A 17,252-nucleotide genomic window follows, 5' to 3' on the forward strand; every position below is an offset into this window, starting at 1 on the left:
ACCACACAAAAACAAAACAAAACAAACAAACAAACAAAAAAAACCAGAAAACAAAACAAAAAAAAAAAAAAAACCACAAAAAACCCCAAAACTAAAAAAAACCCCAAAAATACACCCAAAACCCAACACAAAAAATAAGGAAAAACATAGTTTTAAAAGAGAGAAGAGAGTCAGGAACCATATGAATCCTGAATTTTGCAAAATCAAGCTCTTCTACAGATTAGGGTACCTCAGAACTGCAATTAAGGAACCCACAAAACATCCGACCTGTTACCCATGTACAGTGACCAAAACCTTTCAGATATTCAGATTGTGATTGATGTGGAATGTTTAGGAATCATTGTTCTAGTCCATTCTATGCCAACAGAACAGAACTGTTCTGTGTATAAGAACAGATACACAGGATATTTCCAACTGAGATCTTCCAGTAAGTAGTGGACATCCTGGAAGAAGTATTCTCGTGTTGCTGTGTTGTTTTTCTCTATGACAGCTAAAGTAGAACTAATTTTAGAAACTTGGCTGTTTTTTAAATTTCTACAGGTAAGAGATAACAGTATGTTTTCACACTGTTTAAAAGTGATGATTGTATGATAAACATCTGCAGTATAAATCCTATTTTTATCAAGAGCTACTTCCTTATTTACCTTAAAATTCTGCAATTGACCATCATCATACCTACTCTAAGGTTAATTTTTTTTATATATGCTTGCCACTATAGTTTTTTCTGTAAGCAATTTTTCATGAAAAGTAATCTTTCTTCTTTCTTTTAATCTAAGGAATATTCAGTTTGAGAAAACTCACATTCATTTAATCAGTTAAATGTTGATTTTTAAAAAGCAATTTTCACATCTAAGTTTACTGTCTGCCTCAACTGATCCACATTAATTTTTGACAATATAAATACAATTCAGTTTAGTTTTTCTTATTCTTAAGGCTGATCCTATTCTTCAATGCACAATATTAATACAGAACCTAACAAAGTGCCATTCCCATACTCAAATTTCCTTTCACCCTTTTCTAGAATTCTCTTTTCTTGATGAATCACTTTCTGAAATTAAGTTCTCAGAACATAACAAAGAGTATGCAAGAAGATAGTAACAGAATATCTTAATGATAGTAAAATATTTCAGGATTTTTAGAATTGTTTTAAAATGCCCTAGCATTTTCCTTTTGTAGCACACTACATGGCTGCTTTTGCTGAACTGTCTAAAACAACTCTCTACTCTTAGTGTCTACAATTAATTTAGAAATTGTGAAGAGTGAAGAGTTAAAATGATCCTCTGTGTGAAGAGTTAAAATGATCCTCTCTAGCAGGCATTACCCCATCAGCACTGAATTTCACCTGCCACCCTCAATAAATTGACAACCATTCACTCCAACCCACACATGCTGAAAACTGAACTACAGGACTCAGCAAATAACTTCTCCCTGTCTCTTTGTCTCTCTATATCCCTCTCTCTCTCAATTCAAAATCTCACCATAAGCTTCTCAACAAAGTCTTGCAAGGTTAAGTGGCTAACTGAATAAGTTTCAAAGTTTTAAGAAATTTTCTTTTCACTGGGAAGATGAAAATCGGGATGGAGTGAATTTTCCCTAAATGGTGTGTATTATTGCAAAGTATCATTAGTTCAGGGAAGTCTTATAACCTTTACTATGGAAGCAGAATGATCAACAGTCATCCATGAGAAAAAGGTATCACATAATTTTCCTCCTAGAATTAATGATCTCCTCAGAGAGAGCATCTTTTTCAGGAAGAGGAGGATGAGGTGGGGTATTGGTACAATCACCATGGCAGTAGCTATCAGATTTTAGTTTTTAGATATCATGATCTAGAAATCACCAGTTTGTCTTCTGTGACTGTTCACTTTATCTCATTCTAGCAAAACACATGAGGCTGTGACAGCAAAGAGGTAAAGGTTTCCATAAGAAAAAGCTGTGTATTTGAGCAATAGAATCAGGAAACTTTGGGAGGTCTGGCATTTGAAACCTCCAGGGGACAGTGCCGAAGCCTTACTGAAAAAAAAGGATGTTAAGTCTGCAGAGGGACTAGTACAGACCAGTCTGCAACTGGAAGAATCTGCAAAAGATTCACGTGGTTTTAGTGAGCACTGAACTGCTTTGTAGGGAAAAGGGTCTGAGAAAAACAGACCAAAGTCTGCCACTGCGGCCACAAAGGTGCATTGGATGTTTACATAATTGACTTTATTGTGCACACAGGGTCTAGACAGGTAGAATATATGCATACATCCTTTAAAAGTTAATCAAGGCCAGTTTTCTGTCATATGATGAAAAGAATATTAGTTACCATTTGCTTGCAGATTCAAAATGAGCTCTTTGTTTTGTTTTGTTTCTGTAGGACACATAGGGCAGCTGACATATCAAGTTTTGTAGATGTCACTTTTCATAATGGAATTCTTGAACTAAATATCATAAAATCCTTACCACTCATCAGTGTGAGAATATATATAAAGTCTGTTCCCTGTCTTGTGAAGGTCATGAAACATTTCAGATAGTGCCAAGTAGTGCACAATTCAAGATTTTAAAAGAAATACATGGCAAGACTTCTTTTTCTTCTACTCATGCTACTTTTTACGTTCTTTTTCCTTATTAACTTTAAATATAGAAAACCCTAACAGCAGGAAAGTATCTGAAATGTCTCCAAAACACTGTTTTGATTCTCATATCATGTGTTGAAAATTCTGCTGTAAACACTTAAAGGATCTCCACATGTAATATGGATCTGGTACCCTCAGGGATTATTCTGCCATTCCAAAAGGCTTCTAGAGTAGCTGTTCTTTCTAAAAAAGTACAGAATTGAATTTTTAAATACTTAGACTTTAATTTCCACACAAGACTGGCATAGGTTTATTGCAGAAAGTGTAATGCCATGGACATGTACACATAAAAATCTATCATAGAGCTTAAATTGTCTAAAAAAAATTAGTTTGTCTGAATATTTTGCAGTTTTAGACAATTTCTCTTATAGCAGATCAGATGGGGGAAACAATGGTAATCTCCTTCCATAGATGAGGAATTACCACCCTAAACCTCTGATAGGCAACTGAGAGGACAGAAAACTCTTGGACACAAAGTGAGCTTCCTCTTGGTCCATCAGAACAATCAGGGTGATACATTCCAATGCCTTATGCTGACTAAACTACTTTCACCTTGATGTTTGACTAAATGGTTTGCAAAATACATAAAAATACCCACAAAGGTAAAGGCTTCAGGACAATTTAAGTCTTTTGCAAAAGGAACCACATGTACAAAAGTACACTTTCTATACTTACTATACATATACTGTTATGAATTATTTCCCTATTCAGATAAGTGCCAATTTGGTAAGTTGTATTTAACTGTTAGCTAATTAATACTTTATTTCCTATTTAAAGATCTATTTTAAAAACTACACCCATAATGGTTAAACTACTAGAGGTTTAAAACTCTGCACCTGTGACTCTTGTATTACCCACTACCTTTACATATGTGACCCCAAAGCCTACTTTGGATCATACATTTATGTCTTAAAACAACTGCAAATTTGTCATACTCTTAAGATTATATTGAGCTAATATTAAAAAATATTCAGTATCAACTAGCATACTGTAAATTATTTTTATTAATAATTATAACTTATGGAAATAAAAATTTATATATGAGAAAATAAAACAAAATAAGCTGTTATTTGAACTTATGTACCCTAGGACTCCTTTAAAACCCTTACTGTAGAACTCTGTAGATTTGGTAACTATTCTTAGTGTATTACCTAAAGCTCAACTCTTTTATTTTTGGAGACAAACACATTTTCCTTGGATAGCATAAGCATCATCCCAGATTCCTCAGGTTGCTTTGAATTCAGGTTTGTGCTATTCAGAAAGATCTTTATATGACACAGATATGCATGAACATTTCCTTCACAGAATGAGAAATCAACAGCCTTTGGTCTTATTCTCCTCTTTTCTAACCACTGGAATACAACCTATACTGCTACTTGTGCCCATGTGGAGACTGTCCCACTGCTCCAGGTAGAGTACTTCCTAAATGATAGTACTTCTACAGATGAGAGAAACTTCAAACTTGCCTGTAGTCTAACAGTCTACTACAAGGGACTGGCTAAAGAAGAGCCTAGAATAAAAACAAATGCTTTATTTTAAAAAATACAATGGAAAATTGAGGACTACTTAGCACCAGCTAAGTATTTTGCAAAGACCATGCTACTCTAAGAGCTTTGTTAACTTGTCAAAGCCTAAGGAGAGTAACAGACACAAACAAACTTCTCTTGCCCATAGTTGTGAGTGGAAGCTGAAGGTATTTTATAACCCATGATGATAAATACTCTATTATCCCTTACCTGTTAAAACAATGCAGATTTGGGACACGATTTTTTAAATTCTGTTTGCAGTCTAAGCCCTGCTAACACTCAACTTTATCACATTACGTGCACTTGTTTTCCTGGGTCTGACATTTTCGCACGTGATTGCACACAGGATATACTACAGTGAATATCAGTATGAACTGCTTAAAATGGTCAAAGAATTTAGGAAAAATAAGATAACAATGGAAAAATAAAAACCTGGTCTTATATAGGAGAGCAGGCAACCTAGGGAGGCTTTCACCCTTGTGATCACAACCAGCTCATATTTTAACTGTCTTCCACACCCTTATATGAGAAATCTGTAATGCATCCATCATAGATGGCACAAAAAGAAGAATAACATGAATAATTACAGCAAATCCTCAAAAGTCCTCAAATAGTAGCTTAAGCTATTTAAGTCTAGAGCAGCTACTCAGAGGTAGAGTGAGAAATCTAATAGTGAATTTGAACATATATTCAGCGTCAGTTGAAAGCAAAAATTATAATCTTGAAATGTGTCCACTAAAACCAAAAGCCTGAAAAATTAAATCAAGGCCTTTTATGGAAGACAGCTGAGTCAGTCAGGTGGAACTGCACACAAGCTACATATTGGGAGCATTTCTTCATTACACATTTCTGGCCAGGATGGTTATAGCATAATGGTTGTTTTTTTGTTGTTTTTTTTTCCAAATAAAGCAATTTTTTCATACAATATATTGTTCATCACTATTCTGAAGATTTGTAAAATATATACAAAATCATATAAAATGCATTTCTTCACAGATAGTTGCACATGCCTGAATTTTATATTGGTCATTACTACAAAATGTTTTAAAAATCTCCAACTGTAAATGAAAATAAGGAATGGAAACAATAATAGAGTCCATATACATTAATAATACAATGCATCTAAAGCATAAAAATATATAGTGAGCTATTGAAGCCACAATCAGTTTCTCTTTTTTATGTTAATTATGTGGCAAAACAAAAAACCATGGATTTCACCCAAAGAAATTGTAGACAGACTCAGTCTGATTAAACTAAAATACATTATATGCATTTGCTGTGTTTGTAGCCAGAGAGAAATGAGTTATGAATTTCACAGTCTGTTTGCATTCTCTTTTTTATTATTATATTAACTGCCTCATAGTTTCAAAATACTTTAATGATTATCACTTGACTCTGCTTACTGTCCTTAGGCAGTTTTACCCCTGCTCTATTATTTAAAATGCCTTTCATTTGATTAAACATACTGTATTTCAGTTTACTGTGACATTAAGTTTTATTATGGTATACATTTGGTGGTTTTTTACAACATAAAATAATGACACAAATTGGCAGCTAGGCAGAAGCTTAAATTTAGACAGAAAGGCTCCACACACACTGCTCATACCAGGAATTTTTCATGTCCTGTTATCAGCAAGAAGCCTCACAGACACATAAGACACCTTAAATACTATTATTTTACTGTAACTGAGCCCAGTAATAATGGCCTGACTTTCAATATCTTCCATCTTTGCAACAAAATCTGTACACGCATAGAAGTGCATGTTTCACCATACTTTAATGTATCAGAGAAATCCTTTTAATGTTGCTTATAACATCCAAGCTCTTGTTGATAACTGTTCTCCAATTAATAAAATGAACTGCAAATACAAAGTCTTAAGTTTATGTTATTTTTCAACACTTGGTTGTGGAAACATGGAATTAAATCCAGATCCAGATGTCCTTCCCTGTGTGTTACAGATTCATGCAAGCTCACACATGAGGAAAGGCTTAGCTTCAAGCACATGAAAGTCAGAAGATCATTATCTAAATGGGATATTATTAAAATTGGGATTAAAGCAGACTCACCAGATGTTTAATCTTGTGAAATGCTTAAAAGCAGCACCAAGTCAGACTTGGTGTCAACTGCTTGCTCTCTTTTTGACCAAGAATTGCTAAACAATACTTTTTTAGTATTTGCAGAATTTAAATAAAATATGACTAGTATTTTGGAAGGGCAGTTTTTCTTTGGGGTGAATTTTTGCTGGCAAAAATTGTATCAACTTTCTGATACATAATAGTATTATCATAGATGATTTCAAGAGCTGCATTTTCAGACAATGCCCAAATAACTCTCAAGGTTTTCATCAGCCTATATTTTACTGACCCAAAATGCAAACACAATCTCAGTGACAAGGGATCTGACAAAGAACCTCTAAGCAATGCCATCTGTGATGAGAATCTGACATGTTCAGCTTTAGAAAGGTCAGTGCAGAAGAACAACCTTGCTTGCCGTGTCCATCACAACAAAATTCAGCAGTTTGGATGAAGAAAATACTCTCCTTTAGTCTGATCAATCATACAATATCAGGGTATAATAAAAGTACAAACATGTTTGCAAATATTGATTTTTCTTTGCTGTCACCTTCAAATCTGCATAATACTCCAGTTTGGGAACTACTTCAAACTGTTTGACATTGTTGAAAGAATGAATTAGAAAAGTCATCAGAAAAAAGTACTTCAAGAAATACTGTTTTCTTTAAATCATAGCATTTAAAATGCCTCAAAGCATTTGTAAAATTATGTTTACTTTTAGTTGGAAAACTCTTATAAGCTTAAATTCTGGTTAACTAGTTACAAAGTTGTTCAGTCAAACAACCCCCAGGCCATGAACCTACTTTAATTGTTTTATTCCTTCATGAGTTACTCAATCCTGTCTATGCAGACAATGCCCTTCAGCAATTTTTCAGAGCTTCTGATCTGCAGGAACACTTTGACCTTCTGTATGCTTCTTCAAAATGTGACAGCAAGGTAGAATTACTCACACTGCTTTGCTCAGAGTTCAACTTTTTCCACGGACATGTCAGAAAAATAACTACAGTAATCTGGTGACATTTGAGTCATGAAGGAAGCTCAGCATTAATATTTTATTTTCATAGGTGACTATGAAAAATTCAAGTACAAACATTACATGGAAATAAGGATGGATGCAATGAGCCCTGTGCATAATTAAGGAAAATTATGTTGGAAAAAACCAGTAGAAGCAACATGACGGAAAGGTAAAAAGTGTTATATTGAAACCAATATCAAGCACTATTTGATCTCTACAGTGCACTAGTTGTAACTGATCAGTCAGAAGTCTGCAAAAAAGTATAAATGTGGCCCAAACTCTTTCATTACCTTCCACTGTTGAAATACTATGCACAATAATGATTCATAAATTATGATGATTTTTTCTTTGGCAGGATGGAGCAGTTAAGTAAATTTGAATTAAATAATTCATTTAGTTTTTTAAATAGTTCATGATATTACCACCAAGGTAACTTACAATAAGCAGATAATAACTTCCAGAAGTACTACATGCTCTAACACTTTCATCCATGCATAACTGTTTTTCCGTTTCATTTTACTAGCACTGAAAGAAAAATTCAATAATAGTAATATTTAGCATGCTGACTAGATGGTCTCCTGCAACCAATCTAGTCTAGCAGCCTACAGGTAGAAGCACAGACACAAAATAAAACTGGACTATGAAGAAGATGCTCAAACCTATGATAGTCACCAACCTTAAAAATACATTTGCAGTGGTTAGATGAGTCGAATTTGATAAGAATGATTTAAAGATTATCACATCTTTTAGCTGCTGTAGTGCCACCTAATGAGCATAAACTGCTAAAATCACCACAAATATACCACTATTTTAAAGAATGCTTTAAAACGAGTACTCCAAACAAAATATAGAGTTTGACACAGTGTGGACAGTGTGGTGCCACTCATCATGCATGCTAGTTTAGTATTTCTAAGTCCCATTGGAAAAGTAGGGAGCAAGGAATCACTTAAGGCTGATATTAAGTTAGACTGTAAACATATCTAACATCATCATCATCATCTGTGCCACAGGCTTCTTTAACAAAATGTAGCACATGAAAGCTAGACAATTATTGGTAAAATATGTGGAAATGCCCCTTGGTCTCTGGCTAGTCCCCCTCGTTTGTGATGCTTTCTAATATGTCATTTTTTCCACAGGGGTTCCCTGTACAATGAGCAGCCTCTCCTGCAGAGTCTTAGGAGGGCTCTGGTCCCACCTCCTCCGTATGCTGATGGCAGTAGCTGGCACATCTCTGTGCCAAACACATACAGGTGAGACCATTTACTGGCTACAAGCTGTCATTCATCTCCTCTGTGAATAAAAGAGCAAGAAGTCATATTACTGTTTTGCATGCTGCTTTGGAATAGGTGGCGTCTGAATTGTGAATAAAGGTATGCCGCAGCTTGGCAATCATTGTTCTGGACTAAAACAACAGCAGCAGACGGTTTTGCTATACCCAAGATCAATTCAGACTTGGCGGCAGCCCATTGCTGGTAGTGTGCAGCTCCACAGTTGTCATGAAGAAGTCCAGCTACAACATTGCATTAGAGTGATGCCCCCCATCTATTGTGCCATCATAAATACTGCAAGCACTGCACACTCCTATTTTAGCTCAGTGCTTTCCAGACAGTCAAGATGAATGGTGACCCCCAAACATTTTTAGAGCATGAAATGTGTTCAGCCTTCTGATCCTGACAGCTGGCACCAAGCTCTCACCAGTCCCAGCTAAGGGGAGTAAAGCCTGGCAGGAAACACAGGAAAAGCAAAGCAAAGCCACTGCTGTCCTAAAAGTCCTTTGGGGTCACAGACCACCAGTGCAAGTCAAAGCACACCACTGGGAGTCTTCACCTGTGCTCTGAGACCAGCTTCCTGAGAAACCAGCCTGGCTTGAAGGGATGTTTGCACTGTCCACCACTTCAGATGTGCTAAGCAGTACTTTGTTACAGTTATGACTCTAAATAAAAATCTCTACTATTTGGGAAAAAAAAAAAAATAACATCCTTCACTTTAAAAAGGTAACACCTTCCAGATGGTGCAACTGTCAAGGCAGATAACTTTATGAATGAGTTCCAGTTTCCTTGACAATATAATTTTTAGCACAGATGCAGAAAAAAAAGTCCAGAAACACAACAGGACAGAGGAAATCTGAATTTCAGTTGTAAGGTTCTCTCTTTTAATCTTGTGATAAAATTAATTTTAAAATAATGCAAAGTTCAGCTATTGTTTTTGAAGTATAATAATATGCAGCTATATGCTATAGATAGAATTAAAAGGCCCAACTCTAAAAACAACCCAATGATTCCTGAGTAGTATTGTACAATACAAGCCAGCAACACTTCAGTATTGTTTAAGCAAAAGCAGAGCAGAAATGACACAGCTGAAGTGTCTAGGAAAACTGACAACTCTAAGATATAAGAATGTGTAATTCAAAGAAACTACACATCCCACACAGCCACATATTTCTGGCACTTGTGAAGGAATACTTAAAAATAATAACAAAAAAATAGAGTTAACAGAAGTTAAGAATTACATACAATTCTAACCAGTTGAAGTTTTCTCTCCTGTTCCCTTTCCATACATGTTACACCATTACTTCACCCTTTCAGAAATCTTTCTCAGAACGTTTGATCACTTGAAAATCACAGTTCACCCAGCTACTGTTCACGCAAGCTCTCTGATCTGTGGGAAACAGTGGATTGGGGCAGGTGATTTCCATGGTCAAAACATACTGTACAAAAGATTTAAGCAAAATGAACCATCACATGTCATGTGGGAGATTGTTAATTGCCAGAACTCCTCTAAGGTTCCACTGGGAAGAAGGAAGAGAGAAAAGTGGAATATAAGTATGATGCAAAATACAAAAGATGAGAATAGTATAATAGTATACATTCGAATTTGTATAAGATCTTCATAACCAAAGGTATTTCTAAGACAAAAATTTCAACTGACTCTAAATTAAAGTTCCAATATTTGCCTATAGGAAGAATTTTGCAGTTTGCCTATGATACGTGTAAATAATTTTGATTCTTTTATTTCTCACCTACAGTGTGCAGGATGAACAAGTTGTATGTGATTTAAGCCCTACTGCTAATTGATTTTTTTAATAAATTACTCCTATTTGGAAATAATTCCAAGATCACTTGTGAAATATTTTCTCCTTTTGAGGGAAAACATAAACCAAAACACAACTCCTAGAGAAAAAATGCTTTAGGTGTTTTTGGATACAAAGAAAGGTATAATAACTTCAAAAACACAAGCAGCTGGTGAATTGGCACATGAAGGCTGATGACAGGTCTATGGGATTTATGGAACATATATGCACTCATATATTTCCATTCAGAATAAAAAGAAAACTGAGCTACCTATTGCTTACCCTAATGCAGTGCGAAAGTCAGAACTATATTTTATAGCCAGATTTGTCTCAGATAAGAAAAGGACACCCGTGCTATTGCTGTTGGTTAGCATGTAACCTGGTATATTTACACAAATGTGTCTAAAGATCACCCACAGCACATTACAACCTCAAGTGTCCCTCACCTTCCAAATATATAACAGGCATTTGACTTCCACTATGAAAGATCAAGAGCCTCACAAATGATAATGTGGCAGTATAACATCTTTTCTTATGGAATGTTATGACAACTTATTTGGAAACATAGGGTTTGTATCTTGCAGAAGAGAAACATTTCTGTCAAGGGGAAAACTTGTGGGTATATTGTGATGAGAGATTCTTCTGCTTGGTTTCTTATGCCTGCACCTGGTGGAGCCATTTATAGCAGTTTGCCATCATAAGCATACTGACCTAAAATGGAAATAAGAACCAGTACAGAATGACATGCATAAGCTTTCTCAAATAAAAACATGCAGGCAGCCATCAGCAGAACGAAATCCATATGATCAACCTGAAGTATGCTCTAAAGCAGCTGTGAGTTGATTATACTGTAAAGAGAGAAACTGCAGCTGGAAAAATCTTCAACAACTTCATGTCTCTGCCACTGATTATAAAGGAGTAGGAACAGAGAGAGAGTAAATATCAACTGCACTGTTCTTCACCACAGCTCCTTTATGAATTAAATAAATTGCAGTACATTTTTGAGTTTAGAAGAATCAGACATTCCTTCATGAACCAGCTATTTAGACAGTCTTCCTTCTTAAAAGCATATTAAGTATATTGTTTTATGTGACAGTATATATTGCTTCCATTTATTTGCCCACTTGTCTGTCTCTGAAAACCTGATTGACATTCTTCCTAAAGCTCTCCCTCCTCTCATCCACCTGTCTTCTCCACCTTCTTAGACTTACATTCAAAGCACTGCCTCTGCCTTGCTCAATTTTTACACACTTCTGGATTATTACTACTTACACCCTATTTGCCCTCTCTAAAATCTCTAAAACTCCAAGAAAATTTTACCTTCCTCCTCTTTTTTTAGCTGCCTTAGGATTTAAAATCTTGAATTCTGAGTGCTGTACTTGCTCACTCACTTCACTTCACTCTGCGGTCTTCTTGCCTGCCTTTTCCAATCTTCCATGGCAGATTATAGCCATTCTGGCACTGGCCCACATGAGTATACACAGTGCATCACAGGAGATAATGAGTTTGTTCTGCCCACACTACGACCTAGCCAAGATGAACCTGCTTTACATAGAAATAAGCCTGAATTTTAAAGCCCTCCTGAGATAATGAAATACACCAGATCAAACTCAGCATTCTGTCAACATTCACAGATATTTCAGACTCAGATCAGCTCAAACTGCACTTTCTCAGAGCCCACATGGGAGACTCTAAATACACCTATGGAATATCTTAAGAGACATTTCCTCATTCTTCTAATTCTTCTTCCTGTCACACATTCCACAATGCATTCATATAAATGTGTGGAAACCATTCCTAGATGAAGCAAAAAAGACAACAGTACTTAAGAGTACTCCTTGTTTACCCTTGGTATTTCCTCAGTAGTTTTGGAGGGTTTGGGATTTCAAAATAAATTAAAATCTTCTTTGCACAAAACTTCTGCTGCAAAAGCACCTATGTCAGCACTGCTTAGGACAATGTGAACATAGAGGATCATTAGCCTAGGCTGTTGCTCACTTAGGTGCAGCTGCCTTGCTTCTGATGCTGCCTCTTTTTTTTTGAGATTCCTATTTCTACGCATTGAATACATTAACCATCATGCCATGAGTTACAGGACTCCAGCACAAAGCAGATGGACACATGGAAGGAAGTTCAGCAAAGGGTCATGAAGGTTATTGTAGGGCACCTGTCATGTCAGAAGAAGCTGAGACAGCAGGGACTGGTCAACCTGAGAAAAAGAGATTCAGGAAGGATCTCGTCAGTGTAAATAACCAATGAGACAGAGTAAGAAGAAAAAAACTAGACTCTTGTCAAGGCTTCCCAGAGACAGGACAGGACAAGGGACAAGGAGTACAAATTGACAGAAATTGACATAAAGGAAATTCTCTTTTTATGTAAGAAAAATCTTTCTCTCTGTCAGGTTTGTAAGGCAATGGAACAGGCTGTCCAGAGAAGTCTTGGAATCTCCTTGGAGACATTAAAAATCCAGCTGAACATGGCCCTGGGTAATCTGCTTCAGCTAATCATTCTTTGAGAAAGGGAGTTAGACTAGATTATCTCCAGGGATGCCTCCCAGACTTCAACAATTCTTTGATATCTATAAACTTTTGGTCCATTTCTTGCTTTTCAAACTGTTCACGCCTCCCTGTTTTTCCTCCTTCTCCCATTCCTGGCAACTTGTTTCCCTCTTTCTTGGAAGGCTCATTAACGACACCCAATGGCAAAGTCAACTCAAATCAGATAGCAATTCACCATCCCCACATAGTTTTGTACTTCTGAGCAATGCCACATGCAAGAAATCCAGAGTAGAGCTAATTCTGCTGACTGCACCCCCCAGATCACAAATAAAAGAAAGTTGATTTCATTTATTTTCTCTCAATTCTTGCTGCCCATTTGCCACCTTTGTCTATAATGTCCCTGGGTGCTTTTTACCAGGTGAGAGGTCATGCTCATTCTGACTAAACCCAACTATGACTCTCACTTATTTACTATAATAAGCAAAAGCTGCCTTTTAACCTGGAATGTCTAAGTAAAGAAGGCCTTAAAATAATTGGATTTTAATGGAAGATTTACCAAATTTCAACTTCCTTTTTTTTTTTTTTTTTTTTTCCCAGTTGCTCTACTCATTGCAAAATCAGCCTATCCTGAATACAAGTCTCCTCTCTCCCACTCCTATAGACCTTGGGTAAACAACAGATCTGCTCATTCTCTCATTAATCCTGATAGTTTTGATGGAGTTATTCCTTGCTTTTGTAGATGCAATCAGGGGAAAAAGTTGGTGTTCCATGCTGCAAGACTTACATCAAAGCACTGGAGCAATAATCACCATGCTTTCTACTGCTCTTTTTAAAATATTGTATTTAATTACTGTTACAAGAATGGGTGAGCACAAGCTTCAAACCTGGTTATATAGAGCCATACATGCAAGCTGACATAAAGGAAAAACTTCAAAGAGCCCTGTTTGTCCAATTGAGATGGGCTAGATTCAATTAAAGATAAGAAAAAGGCAAAGTAGTAAATTATTTAATCAACTTCATGTCTGCTTTACTATAGATTGCAGTACAATTTGGCTTCCTCTAATAAGATTTTACTTTATCACAAATCCAAACAAATAAATTGAAACATCATGCTGCTTCATGAAAAATATACACTACCAATGCTATCAAAAATATTATTTCTGCATTCTGTTATATAAGGTGGTATTGCCAAAAGTTACAGAGTGCTTAAAATATGTAATTATACTGAATAACCGGGACAAAGCCCTGAGGAGTTTTAAAGTCACAGATAAAAGCCAGCACAGTAGATGTAGCTCTGCAGCAGGGACACTGCCATTAGTGCTGCTTGACTTTACTACTAGAAGTAGACTGACAAGTCAAAATCTAACTATGATAGAAGCAGACACAACTCAAAATGATTGAAAAGCTATCTGAAACAGAAAGCAGGGAGGTCCTGCTGGATAAGGCGCTCCTATTTTAACTCAGTGTTTTCTGGGCCTTTTAATGCCATGACAGAGACCTTCCATAGTCCCCCAACAACAGACACATTTCAGTAGTGGTTATGTCAGGATAAGGAAGCAAGCTCACATGGATTTTCCACTAGACAGATACTTCTTCTAGGTATCCCTGGCCTAGAAGTCATTTTTCTAGGTTTTTCTGCCCATGCTCTTCTAAGAAGACAAAAGCAAATGAGGGCAGAATAATTTATTCTAGCTGAGGACTGAAGAAAAATGTAAATACTAGATATCACTTCCCATGTAAAAGGACAGAGTCTGAAAACAAGACCCATGAAAAAAATATATAAAGGCAAGAAAGCACCTGTGCAGGTTTTGCTAGAAAATAAAACACATATAAGGTCAGTTTGGAAATTCCAATCACTTAGCTACTGGATGTGAGCCATATTAAAAAAAAAAAAATAAATCCAATGACAAAGAGAAGTGAAATGCAAATGCACAACTAATCAATGAAGATAAATGAATAATGAAAACTACATTAGTCATTTGTTGGGCCTGAAACGAGAGCATTACAATGGATGAAGAAATATGGCTGCTACGGTTTAAGTGGACAGAAGTTCTGTATGAGGATGTTTTTATTACCCACAAAACAGCAAATATTTTAATGCTTTCAAGGAACATTATAGCTTTAGGGAACTTACATCAAAAAATAATATGACATGGTAGTCTACTATTTATTTTTAAGAGCAAATAAACTGCTTATACTAGAGTGTAATATATTCAGGGAAAATGTGAATGTTTTGGCAGAAATAATAAAAAATCTCCAACAACCAATTGCTTACATGATCACTTTAACAGTGAAAACCAGAAGAATCCTGCTTAACAACCAGAATACCCTTAAGTGGAACCCATCAGCTGGGCAAGAGAAAAATTTAAAAAATATTACATTATTGCATTACTGCTGTTCCTGAAGACAGGTCTTTCCTTACTCCAGCCAAGGATCCTTTTTTAATTTTTTTTTTCCTATATTCCTGCTTACATAGGCATAAATAAGGAATAACTCTATGAAAACTTGTATAACCGATCTGGTACAAAAGTCATGCAAGCAAATGGAATATTAAGCACAATTTGCTCTAAGACAGTGTTCAAACACCTGTTAGACAGTCCCAACTACATCTTCCATGAGGCACTGCAGTCTAAATGAAACCAGTGTGATAGAGGAGATCTAATCTAGTAAGGAAGACAGAAAACAAATGTCAAAAGACTAGAATTGCCTTGGGACAAAATTTGTGATTCCAGCTAGCTCTAATGTCATGTGTTCAGATGTGGTGGCTGCCATTTCCATCACAAAGCCCGAAATAAACAAGATTGTAGCCTGGAGAGGTGACATTCTCAGTCCACTGCAGAGAGAGGCTGCTGTGCTCCAGATGCACATCTGGAACATCCACAAGACAGAAGAGCATTCGTGCAAAACTGTAGAGAGAGTATCTGTGCAGTAATTAATAGCAGCAGTCTGGCAAGTGACTCACCCTGAACTGATTCGGGAGCACTGCTCCCTGCTTCTGTATGTGTAAACCTATTTGGAATAACTGATTAATTAGGAAGGCATCACAATTGAGATAACCTGTCAAGTTCCCCAGATACAAAGACCAATTTAAAGGTCATATTAAGCTAAATAGAAGTTTAAAAATAGAGATGGGGGCAAACCCAGAATTTTGACACAGATTTTGCAAAGAACCATAAATAAATAAAAAAAAAAGGTTGCCTGAGTGTACAAGAGTAATGAAATCACTTAAATCACTTGCTTATCCCAAAGGCAGAATAATGTGCAGCTAGACTATATAGGTCAGATTTTTTTTTTGTCCTTAAAACCCCAATGAAAGAGAATCCTCGCTGTTTCCTGTTACTCAGCATTCCTGCATTTCATTCTCAAAGGTGAACTTTTTCCTACATACCAAAACTAAAGCACGAGCCTTTGATTGGTTGTTACCTCAAGGGTTTTTTTTGAAAACTAAACTATTTATTCCTTGTTTATACACATGGATGTCTTCTGTTTGTAACAGTATTTTGCATACTGAAATTCTTTTATCCTGAGTTCCACCATTTAAGATGAAATAAATTAAATATGTCTTCTGGGCTCAAAAGAGAATTTTCCATACCTCTTGTAATTTTGCCACTCTCCTCAGAGCATGCTATGAATTTTAGCTCTTTTCTGAAGCAGGGAGGCAAAGAGTGGATGCATTACTTCACAATTACTTCATAGTCAAGTCTTCATCAGGTCTGGAGTGAAATTACTAACTTACATCCCTGCATATCTGGTTAAAACAATCAGAATAACATCTGATGATTATTTTTCAAAACCATCACTATATTTAGTTTACAAATTCTGTGGTCCACTCTAGCATTCAGACACTGATCTTCAGAATAAATACCTTGTTCTTCATCCTAATTTTCTATTTGTGCATTTCCCTCTTCTCATTAAGCATTTTACAGTTATTTATTACCAAATTTCAGCATGTGATATATAACAGCTAAAATTTCCCAAGATAATGATCTTTCTTCCCTATTGTTGAAAAGCTACCAAACTGTCATATTTCATCCATAAAATATATAAAATGTACTTGTTAGTCTGCTGCAAAGTCATTTATAAAAATGTTGGAAAAAACCCAGTTGACCCTTCTTGGTAGTCAGATACTGATAATTCAGCTCTAAGTATTGTTTCCAACTAGTTATGTAGCTCATCTTAATTTCATCTAGATCATATTGACCTAATTTATTTATGGACTTCTTTGTGGGACAGTGTCAGAAACCTTGCCTGAAGTCAAAATTAATCCTATCTGTTCCCAGATCCGATTAACCCAGAAATCCCATCAAAGAAAGTAATTAGAGTACATTGATGTGATTGGTTTTGACAAAAACATTCTAGCTGTTTTTATTATTTTATCTTCTCTGTACAAACACAGTGAATGCTAATAACTTGTTCCAATAATTTCCCAATGTTGAAATTACACTGATTCATCTG

General features: G+C 35.9%; 1 protein-coding gene across 1 annotated transcript in view; it reads right to left on the reverse strand.

The window, feature by feature from the left end:
- Nucleotides 1–17,252, reverse strand: part of MMP16 (matrix metallopeptidase 16) — a 168,131-nt gene that overhangs the window by 98,785 nt on the left and 52,094 nt on the right. The gene's annotated exons all lie outside the window — the stretch shown is intronic.

The sequence above is a fragment of the Onychostruthus taczanowskii genome, unplaced genomic scaffold (genome assembly GCF_017590055.1).
Source record: "Onychostruthus taczanowskii isolate IOZ18803 unplaced genomic scaffold, ASM1759005v1 scaffold4, whole genome shotgun sequence".
NCBI classification, from domain to species: Eukaryota; Metazoa; Chordata; class Aves; order Passeriformes; family Passeridae; genus Onychostruthus; species Onychostruthus taczanowskii.